At 40.0% G+C, this 10,000-nt stretch overlaps 8 non-coding genes across 8 annotated transcripts; all 8 read left to right on the top strand.

Annotated features, from left to right (window-relative positions):
- The first annotated feature begins 1,485 nt into the window (after positions 1-1,485).
- Positions 1,486-1,558, top strand: TRNAF-GAA (transfer RNA phenylalanine (anticodon GAA)). The gene has a single exon. It is a non-coding gene; the product is annotated as a tRNA-Phe (tRNA).
- A 1,092-nt stretch (positions 1,559-2,650) lies between these two features.
- On the top strand, positions 2,651-2,723 carry TRNAF-GAA (transfer RNA phenylalanine (anticodon GAA)). The gene has a single exon. It is a non-coding gene; the product is annotated as a tRNA-Phe (tRNA).
- Positions 2,724-3,234: 511 nt separating this feature from the next.
- Positions 3,235-3,307, top strand: TRNAF-GAA (transfer RNA phenylalanine (anticodon GAA)). The gene has a single exon. It is a non-coding gene; the product is annotated as a tRNA-Phe (tRNA).
- Positions 3,308-3,817: 510 nt separating this feature from the next.
- On the top strand, positions 3,818-3,890 carry TRNAF-GAA (transfer RNA phenylalanine (anticodon GAA)). Its single transcript has one exon. It is a non-coding gene; the product is annotated as a tRNA-Phe (tRNA).
- A 1,675-nt stretch (positions 3,891-5,565) lies between these two features.
- TRNAF-GAA (transfer RNA phenylalanine (anticodon GAA)) lies at positions 5,566-5,638 on the top strand. The gene has a single exon. It is a non-coding gene; the product is annotated as a tRNA-Phe (tRNA).
- Positions 5,639-6,730: 1,092 nt separating this feature from the next.
- On the top strand, positions 6,731-6,803 carry TRNAF-GAA (transfer RNA phenylalanine (anticodon GAA)). Its single transcript has one exon. It is a non-coding gene; the product is annotated as a tRNA-Phe (tRNA).
- A 510-nt stretch (positions 6,804-7,313) lies between these two features.
- TRNAF-GAA (transfer RNA phenylalanine (anticodon GAA)) lies at positions 7,314-7,386 on the top strand. The gene has a single exon. It is a non-coding gene; the product is annotated as a tRNA-Phe (tRNA).
- A 2,258-nt stretch (positions 7,387-9,644) lies between these two features.
- On the top strand, positions 9,645-9,717 carry TRNAF-GAA (transfer RNA phenylalanine (anticodon GAA)). The gene has a single exon. It is a non-coding gene; the product is annotated as a tRNA-Phe (tRNA).
- The last annotated feature ends 283 nt before the right edge of the window (positions 9,718-10,000 follow it).

The following is a 10,000-nucleotide window of genomic DNA, read 5'->3' on the forward strand; positions in this document are numbered from 1 at the left end:
TCAGGCTTTTTTGTAATGTAAACTCTTGTCTGCATTACCTTCAACTTCCCCTTGAACACAGATGTCAGTGGTCAGATGACGTTGCTTACCTACTCAGGCCACATACGTCTGGGTAATATAGTGCTAGTCCATTCAGAGTTAAAAAAACGCTACCTAACCCGGATCCCAAAAACGCTATTTACCCATTGCACAAGTTAACTGCTGAATGATACAGGACTCCTTAAAACATATCTCTAACATATAAGGGTAAATATCCAGGTCATGCATCTAGTTTGTTGAATGGTTCAAATCAAAGTATGAAGACCTCAGCTAGCAGCAGGCCGAAATAGCTCAGTTGGGAGAGCGTTAGACTGAAGATCTGAAGGTCCCTTGTTCAATCCCGGGTTTCGGCACAGTTGAGAGGTTGCTTGCTTCTGACAAAAGAGGTCTTGGAATCTGCTGCAGTACTTTTTTCTCTATTCATCAAATTTTTTCCAACTGATATATAACACAAGCAATTTAACATAGACTTTGCTTTGTGTCCTCCTTCTAAACTTGCTTCCACATTTCTTGCCTTCAGTTTAGACTATGAATGTTTCCCATTTCATGCTTTTTTGTAATGTAAACTCTTGTCTGCATTACCTTCAACTTCCCCTTGAACACAGATGTCAGTGATCAGATGACGTTGCTTACCTACTCAGGCCACATACGTCTGGGTAATATAGTGCTAGTCCATTCAGAGTTAAAAAAATGCTACCTAACCCGGATCCCAAAAACGCTATTTACCCATTGCACAAGTTAACTGCTGAATGATACAGGACTCCTTAAAACATATCTCTAACATATAAGGGTAAATATCCAGGTCATGCATCTAGTTTGTTGAATGGTTCAAATCAAAGTATGAAGACGACATATAGCAGCAGGCCGAAATAGCTCATTTGGGAGAGCGTTAGACTGAAGATCTGAAGGTCCCTGGTTCAATCCCGAGTTTCGGCACAGTTGAGAGGTTCCTTGCTTCTGGCAAAAGAGGTCTTGGAATCTGCTGCAGTACTTTTTTCTCTATTCATCAAATTTTTTCCAACTGATATACAACACAAGTAATTTAACATAGACTTTGCTTTCTGTCCTCATTCTAAACTTGCTTCCACATTTCTTGCCTTCAGGTTAGACTATGAATGTTTCCCATTTCATGCTTTTTTGTAAAGTAACCTCTTGTCTGCCTTACCTTCAACTTCCCCTTGAACACAGATGTCAGTAGTCAGATGACATTGCGTACCTACTCAGGCCAAATACGTCTGGGTAATATAGTGCTAGTCCATTAAGAGTTAAAAAAACGCTATCTAACCCGGATCCCAAAAACGCTATTTACCCATTGCACAAGTTAACTGCTGAATGATACAGGACTCCTTAAAACATATCTCTAACATATAAGAGTAAATATCCAGGTCATGCATATAGTTTGTTGAATGGTTCAAATAAAAGTATGAAGACCACAGCTAGCAGCAGGCCGAAATAGCTCAGTTGGGAGAGCGTTAGACTGAAGATCTAAAGGTCCCTGGTTCAATCCCGGGTTTCGGCACAGTTGAGAAGTTCCTTTCTTCTAACAAAATAGGTCTTGGAATCAGCTGTAGTACTTTTTTCTCTATTCATCAAATTCTTTCCAACTGATATACAACACAAGCAATTTAACATAGACTTTGATTTGTGTCCTCCTTCTAAACTTGCTTCCACATTTCTTGCCTTCAGGTTAGACTATGAATGTTTCCCATTTCAGGCTTTTTTGTAATGTAAACTCTTGTCTGCATTACCTTCAACTTCCCCTTGAACACAGATGTCAGTGGTCAGATGACGTTGCTTACCTACTCAGGCCACATACGTCTGGGTAATATAGTGCTAGTCCATTCAGAGTTAAAAAAACGCTACCTAACCCGGATCCCAAAAACGCTATTTACCCATTGCACAAGTTAACTGCTGAATGATACAGGACTCCTTAAAACATATCTCTAACATATAAGGGTAAATATCCAGGTCATGCATCTAGTTTGTTGAATGGTTCAAATCAAAGTATGAAGACCTCAGCTAGCAGCAGGCCGAAATAGCTCAGTTGGGCGTGCGTTAGACTGAAGATCTGAAGGTCCCTGGTTCAATCCCGGGTTTCGGCACAGTTGAGAGGTTGCTTGCTTCTGACAAAAGAGGTCTTGGAATCTGCTGCAGTACTTTTTTCTCTATTCATCAAATTTTTTCCAACTGATATACAACACAAGCAATTTAACATAGACTTTGCTTTGTGTCCTCCTTCTAAACTTGCTTCCACATTTCTTGCCTTCAGGTTAGACTATGAATGTTTCCCATTTCATGCTCTTTTGTAATGTAAACTCTTGTCTGCATTACCTTCAACTTCCCCTTGAACACAGATGTCAGTAGTCAGATGACATTGCTTACCTTCTCAGGCCACATACGTCTGGGTAATATAGTGCTAGTCCATTCAGAGTTAAAAAAAGTTACCTAACCCGGATCCCAAAAACGCTATTTACCCATTGCACAAGTTAACTGCTGAATGATACAGGACTCCTTAAAACATATCTCTAACATATAAGGGTAAACATCCAGGTCATGCATCTAGTTTGTTGAATGGTTCAAATCAAAGTATGAAGACCACAGCTAGCAGCAGGCCGAAATAGCTCAGTTGGGAGAGCGTTAGACTGAAGATCTAAAGGTCCCTGGTTCAATCCTGGGTTTCGGCACAGTTGATAGGTTCTTTGCTTCTAACAAAATAGGTCTTGGAATCAGCTGTGGTACTTTTTTCACTATTCATCAAATTTTTTCTAACTGATATACAACACAAGCAATTTAACATAGACTTTGCTTTGTGTCCTCCTTCTAAACTTGCTTCCACATTTCTTGCCTTCAGGTTAGACTATGAATGTTTCCCATTTCATGCTTTTTTGTAATGTAAACTCTTGTCTGCATTACCTTCAACTTCCCCTTGAACACAGATGTCAGTGGTCAGATGATGTTGCTTACCTACTCAGGCCACATACGTCTGGGTAATATAGTGCTAGTCCATTCAGAGTTAAAAAAAACGCTACCTAACCCGGATCCCAAAAACGCTATTTACCCATTGCACAAGTTAACTGCTGAATGATACAGGACTCCTTAAAACATATCTCTAACATATAAGGGTAAATATCCAGGTCATGCATCTAGTTTGTTGAATGGTTCAAATCAAAGTATGAAGACCACAGATAGCAGCAGGCCGAAATAGCTCAGTTGGGAGAGCGTTAGACTGAAGATCTGAAGGTCCCTGGTTCAATCCCGGGTTTCGGCACAGTTGAGAGGTTCCTTGCTTCTGGCAAAAGAGGTCTTGGAATCTGCTGCAGTACTTTTTTCTCTATTCATCAAATTTTTTCCAACTGATATACAACACAAGTAATTTAACATAGACTTTGCTTTCTGTCCTCATTCTAAACTTGCTTCCACATTTCTTGCCTTCAGGTTAGACTATGAATGTTTCCCATTTCATGCTTCTTTGTAAAGTAACCTCTTGTCTGCCTTACCTTCAACTTCCCCTTGAACACAGATGTCAGTAGTCAGATGACATTGCTTACCTACTCAGGCCAAATACGTCTGGGTAATATAGTGCTAGTCCATTCAGAGTTAAAAAAACGCTATCTAACCCGGATCCCAAAAACGCTATTTACCCATTGCACAAGTTAACTGCTGAATGATACAGGACTCCTTAAAACATATCTCTAACATATAAGGGTAAATATCCAGGTCATGCATCTTGTTTGTTGAATGGTTCAAATCAAAGTATGAAGACCACAGCTAACAGCAGGCTGAAATAGCTCAGTTGGGAGAGCGTTAGACTGAAGATCTAAAGGTCCCTGGTTCAATCCCGGGTTTCGGCACAGTTGAGAGGTTACTTTCTTCTAACAAAATAGGTCTTGGAATCAGCTGTAGTACTTTTTTCTCTATTCATCAAATTCTTTCCAACTGATATACAACACAAGCAATTTAACATAGACTTTGATTTGTGTCCTCCTTCTAAACTTGCTTCCACATTTCTTGCCTTCAGGTTAGACTATGAATGTTTCCCATTTCAGGCTTTTTTGTAATGTAAACTCTTGTCTGCATTACCTTCAACTTCCCCTTGAACACAGATGTCAGTGGTCAGATGACGTTGCTTACCTACTCAGGCCACATACGTCTGGGTAATATAGTGCTAGTCCATTCAGAGTTAAAAAAACGCTACATAACCCGGATCCCAAAAACGCTATTTACCCATTGCAAAAGTTAACTGCTGAATGATACAGGACTCCTTAAAACATATCTCTAACATATAAGGGTAAATATCCAGGTCATGCATCTAGTTTGTTGAATGGTTCAAATCAAAGTATGAAGACCTCAGCTAGCAGCAGGCCGAAATAGCTCAGTTGGGAGAGCGTTAGACTGAAGATCTGAAGGTCCCTCGTTCAATCCCGGGTTTCGGCACAGTTGAGAGGTTGCTTGCTTCTGACAAAAGAGGTCTTGGAATCTGCTGCAGTACTTTTTTCTCTATTCATCAAATTTTTTCCAACTGATATATAACACAAGCAATTTAACATAGACTTTGCTTTGTGTTCTCCTTCTAAACTTGCTTCCACATTTCTTGCCTTCAGGTTAGACTATGAATGTTTCACATTTCATGCTTTTTTGTAATGTAAACTCTTGTCTGCATTACCTTCAACTTCCCCTTGAACACAGATGTCAGTGATCAGATGACGTTGCTTACCTACTCAGGCCACATACGTCTGGGTAATATAGTGCTAGTCCATTCAGAGTTAAAAAAACGCTACCTAACCCGGATCCCAAAAACGCTATTTACCCATTGCACAAGTTAACTGCTGAATGATACAGGACTCCTTAAAACATATCTCTAACATATAAGGGTAAATATCCAGGTCATGCATCTAGTTTGTTGAATGGTTCAAATCAAAGTATGAAGACGCCAGATAGCAGCAGGCCGAAATAGCTCAGTTGGGAGAGCATTAGACTGAAGATCTGAAGGTCCCTGGTTCAATCCCGAGTTTCGGCACAGTTGAGAGGTTCCTTGCTTCTGGCAAAGAGGTCTTGGAATCTGCTGCAGTACTTTTTTCTCTATTCATCAAATTTTTTCCAACTGATATACAACACAAGTAATTTAACATAGACTTTGCTTTCTGTCCTCATTCTAAACTTGCTTCCACATTTCTTGCCTTCAGGTTAGACTATGAATGTTTCCCATTTCATGCTTTTTTGTAAAGTAACCTCTTGTCTGCCTTACCTTCAACTTCCCCTTGAACACAGATGTCAGTAGTCAGATGACATTGCTTACCTACTCAGGCCAAATACGTCTGGGTAATATAGTGCTAGTCCATTCAGAGTTAAAAAAACGCTATCTAACCCGGATCCCAAAAACGCTATTTACCCATTGCACAAGTTAACTGCTGAATGATACAGGACTCCTTAAAACATATCTCTAACATATAAGGGTAAATATCCAGGTCATGCATCTAGTTTGTTGAATGGTTCAAATCAAAGTATGAAGACCACAGCTAGCAGCAGGCCGAAATAGCTCAGTTGGGAGAGCGTTAGACTGAAGATCTATAGGTCCCTGGTTCAATCCCGGGTTTCGGCACAGTTGAGAAGTTCCTTTCTTCTAACAAAATAGGTCTTGGAATCAGCTGTACTACTTTTTTCTCTATTCATCAAATTCTTTCCAACTGATATACAACACAAGCAATTTAACATAGACTTTGATTTGTGTCCTCCTTCTAAACTTGCTTTCACATTTCTTGCCTTCAGGTTAGACTATGAATGTTTCCCATTTCAGGCTTTTTTGTAATGTAAACTCTTGTCTGCATTACCTTCAACTGCCCCTTGAACACAGATGTCAGTAGTCAGATGACATTGCTTACCTTCTCAGGCCACATACGTCTGGGTAATATAGTGCTAGTCCATTCAGAGTTAAAAAAACGTTACCTAACCCGGATCCCAAAAACGCTATTTACCCATTGCACAAGTTAACTGCTGAATGATACAGGACTCCTTAAAACATATCTCTAACATATAAGTGTAAATATCCAGGTCATGCATCTAGTTTGTTGAATGGTTCAAATCAAAGTATGAAGACCTCAGCTAGCAGCAGGCCGAAATAGCTCAGTTGGGAGAGCGTTAGACTGAAGATCTGAAGGTTGCTGGTTCAATCCCGGGTGTCGGCACAGTTGAGAGGTTGCTTGCTTCTGACAAAAGAGGTCTTGGAATCTGCTGCAGTACTTTTTTCTCTATTCATCAAATTTTTTCCAACTGATATACAACACAAGCAATTTAACATAGACTTTGCTTTGTGTCCTCCTTCTAAACTTGCTTCCACATTTCTTGCCTTCAGGTTAGACTATGAATGTTTCCCATTTCATGCTTTTTTGTAATGTAAACTCTTGTCTGCCTTACCTTCAACTTCCCCTTGAACACAGATGTCAGTAGTCAGATGACGTTGCTTACCTACTCAGGCCACATACGTCTGGGTAATATAGTGCTAGTCCATTCAGAGTTAAAAAAACGCTACCTAACCCGGATCCCAAAACTCTATTTACCCATTGCACAAGTTAACTGCTGAATGATACAGGACTCCTTAAAACATATCTCTAACATATAAGGGTAAACATCCAGGTCATGCATCTAGTTTGTTGAATGGTTCAAATCAAAGTATGAAGACCACAGCTAGCAGCAGGCCGAAATAGCTCAGTTGGGAGAGCGTTAGACTGAAGATCTAAAGGTCCCTGGTTCAATCCTGGGTTTCGGCACAGTTGAGAGGTTGCTTGCTTCTAACAAAATAGGTCTTGAAATCAGCTGTAGTACTTTTTTCACTATTCATCAAATTTTTTCTAACTGATATACAACACAAGCAATTTAACATAGACTTTGCTTTGTGTCCTCCTTCTAAACTTGCTTCCACATTTCTTGCCTTCAGGTTAGACTATGAATGTTTCCCATTTCATGCTTTTTTGTAATGTAAACTCTTGTCTGCATTACCTTCAACTTCCCCTTGAACACAGATGTCAGTAGTCAGATGACATTGCTTACCTTCTCAGGCCACATACGTCTGGGTAATATAGTGCTAGTCCATTCAGAGTTAAAAAAACGTTACCTAACCCGGATCCCAAAAACGCTATTTACCCATTGCACAAGTTAACTGCTGAATGATACAGGACTCCTTAAAACATATCTCTAACATATAAGTGTAAATATCCAGGTTATGCATCTAGTTTGTTGAATGGTTCAAATCAAAGTATGAAGACCACAGCTAGCAGCAGGCCGAAATAGCTCAGTTGGGAGGGCGTTAGACTGAAGATCTAAAGGTCCCTGGTTCAATCCCGGGTTTCGGCACAGTTGAGAGGTTCCTTTCTTCTAACAAAATAGGTCTTGGAATCAGCTGTAGTACTTTTTTCTCTATTCATCAAATTCTTTCCAACTGATATACAACACAAGCAATTTAACATAGACTTTGATTTGTGTCCTCCTTCTAATCTTGCTTCCACATTTCTTGCCTTCAGGTTAGACTATGAATGTTTCCCATTTCAGTCTTTTTTGTAATGTAAACTCTTGTCTGCATTACCTTCAACTTCCCCTTGAACACAGATGTCAGTGGTCAGATGACGTTGCTTACCTACTCAGGCCACATACGTCTGGGTAATATAGTGCTAGTCCATTCAGAGTTAAAAAAACGCTACCTAACCCGGATCCCAAAAACGCTATTTACCCATTGCACAAGTTAACTGCTGAATGATACAGGACTCCTTAAAACATATCTCTAACATATAAGGGTAAATATCCAGGTCATGCATCTAGTTTGTTGAATGGTTCAAATCAAAGTATGAAGACCTTAGCTAGCAGCAGGCCGAAATAGCTCAGTTGGGAGAGCGTTAGACTGAAGATCTGAAGGTCCCTGGTTCAATCCCGGGTGTCGGCACAGTTGAGAGGTTGCTTGCTTCTGACAAAAGAGGTCTTGGAATCTGCTGCAGTACTTTTTTCTCTATTCATCAAATTTTTTCCAACTGATATACAACACAAGCAATTTAACATAGACTTTGCTTTGTGTCCTCCTTCTAAACTTGCTTCCACATTTCTTGCCTTCAGGTTAGACTATGAATGTTTCCCATTTCATGCTTTTTTGTAATGTAAACTCTTGTCTGCCTTACCTTCAACTTCCCCTTGAACACAGATGTCAGTAGTCAGATGACGTTGCTTACCTACTCAGGCCACATACGTCTGGATAATATAGTGCTAGTCCATTCAGAGTTAAAAAAACGCTACCTAACCCGGATCCCAAAACTCTATTTACCCATTGCACAAGTTAACTGCTGAATGATACAGGACTCCTTAAAACATATCTCTAACATATAAGGGTAAACATCCAGGTCATGCATCTAGTTTGTTGAATGGTTCAAATCAAAGTATGAAGACCACAGCTAGCAGCAGGCCGAAATAGCTCAGTTGGGAGAGCGTTAGACTGAAGATCTAAAGGTCCCTTGTTCAATCCCGGGTTTCGGCACAGTTGAGAGGTTCCTTTCTTCTAACAAAATAGGTCTTGGAATCAGCTGTAGTACTTTTTTCTCTATTCATCAAATTCTTTCCAACTGATATACAACACAAGCAATTTAACATAGACTTTGATTTGTGTCCTCCTTCTAATCTTGCTTCCACATTTCTTGCCTTCAGGTTAGACTATGAATGTTTCCCATTTCAGGCTTTTTTGTAATGTAAACTCTTGTCTGCATTACCTTCAACTTCCCCTTGAACACAGATGTCAGTGGTCAGATGACGTTGCTTACCTACTCAGGCCACATACGTCTGGGTAATATAGTGCTAGTCCATTCAGAGTTAAAAAAACGCTACCTAACCCGGATCCCAAAAACGCTATTTACCCATTGCACAAGTTAACTGCTGAATGATACAGGACTCCTTAAAACATATCTCTAACATATAAGGGTAAATATCCAGGTCATGCATCTAGTTTGTTGAATGGTTCAAATCAAAGTATGAAGACCTCAGCTAGCAGCAGGCCGAAATAGCTCAGTTGGGAGAGCGTTAGACTGAAGATCTGAAGGTCCCTGGTTCAATCCTGGGTTTCGGCACAGTTGAGAGGTTGCTTGCTTCTGACAAAAGAGGTCTTGGAATCTGCTGCAGTACTTTTTTCTCTATTCATCAAATTTTTTCCAACTGATATACAACACAAGCAATTTAACATAGACTTTGCTTTGTGTCCTCCTTCTAAACTTGCTTCCACATTTCTTGCCTTCAGGTTAGACTATGAATGTTTCCCATTTCATGCTTTTTTTGTAATGTAAACTCTTGTCTGCCTTACCTTCAACTTCCCCTTGAACACAGATGTCAGTAGTCAGATGACGTTGCTTACCTACTCAGGCCACATACGTCTGGGTAATATAGTGCTAGTCCATTCAGAGTTAAAAAAACGCTACCTAACCCGGATCCCAAAACTCTATTTACCCATTGCACAAGTTAACTGCTGAATGATACAGGACTCCTTAAAACATATCTCTAACATATAAGGGTAAATATCCAGGTCATGCATCTAGTTTGTTGAATGGTTCAAATCAAAGTATGAAGACCACAGATAGCAGCAGGCCGAAATAGCTCAGTTGGGAGAGCGTTAGACTGAAGATCTGAAGGTCCCTGGTTCAATCCCGGGTTTCGGCACAGTTGAGAGGTTCCTTTCTTCTGACAAAAGAGGTCTTGGAATCTGCTGCAGTACTTTTTTCTCTATTCATCAAATTTTTTCCAACTGATATACAACACAAGTAATTTAACATAGACTTTGCTTTCTGTCCTCATTCTAAACTTGCTTCCACATTTCTTGCCTTCAGGTTAGACTATGAATGTTTCCCATTTCATGCTTCTTTGTAAAGTAACCTCTTGTCTGCCTTACCTTCAACTTCCCCTTGAACACAGATGTCAGTAGTCAGATGACATTGCTTACCTA

This window comes from Lissotriton helveticus, chromosome 8 (assembly GCF_964261635.1).
Source record: "Lissotriton helveticus chromosome 8, aLisHel1.1, whole genome shotgun sequence".
Classification (NCBI taxonomy): Eukaryota; Metazoa; Chordata; class Amphibia; order Caudata; family Salamandridae; genus Lissotriton; species Lissotriton helveticus.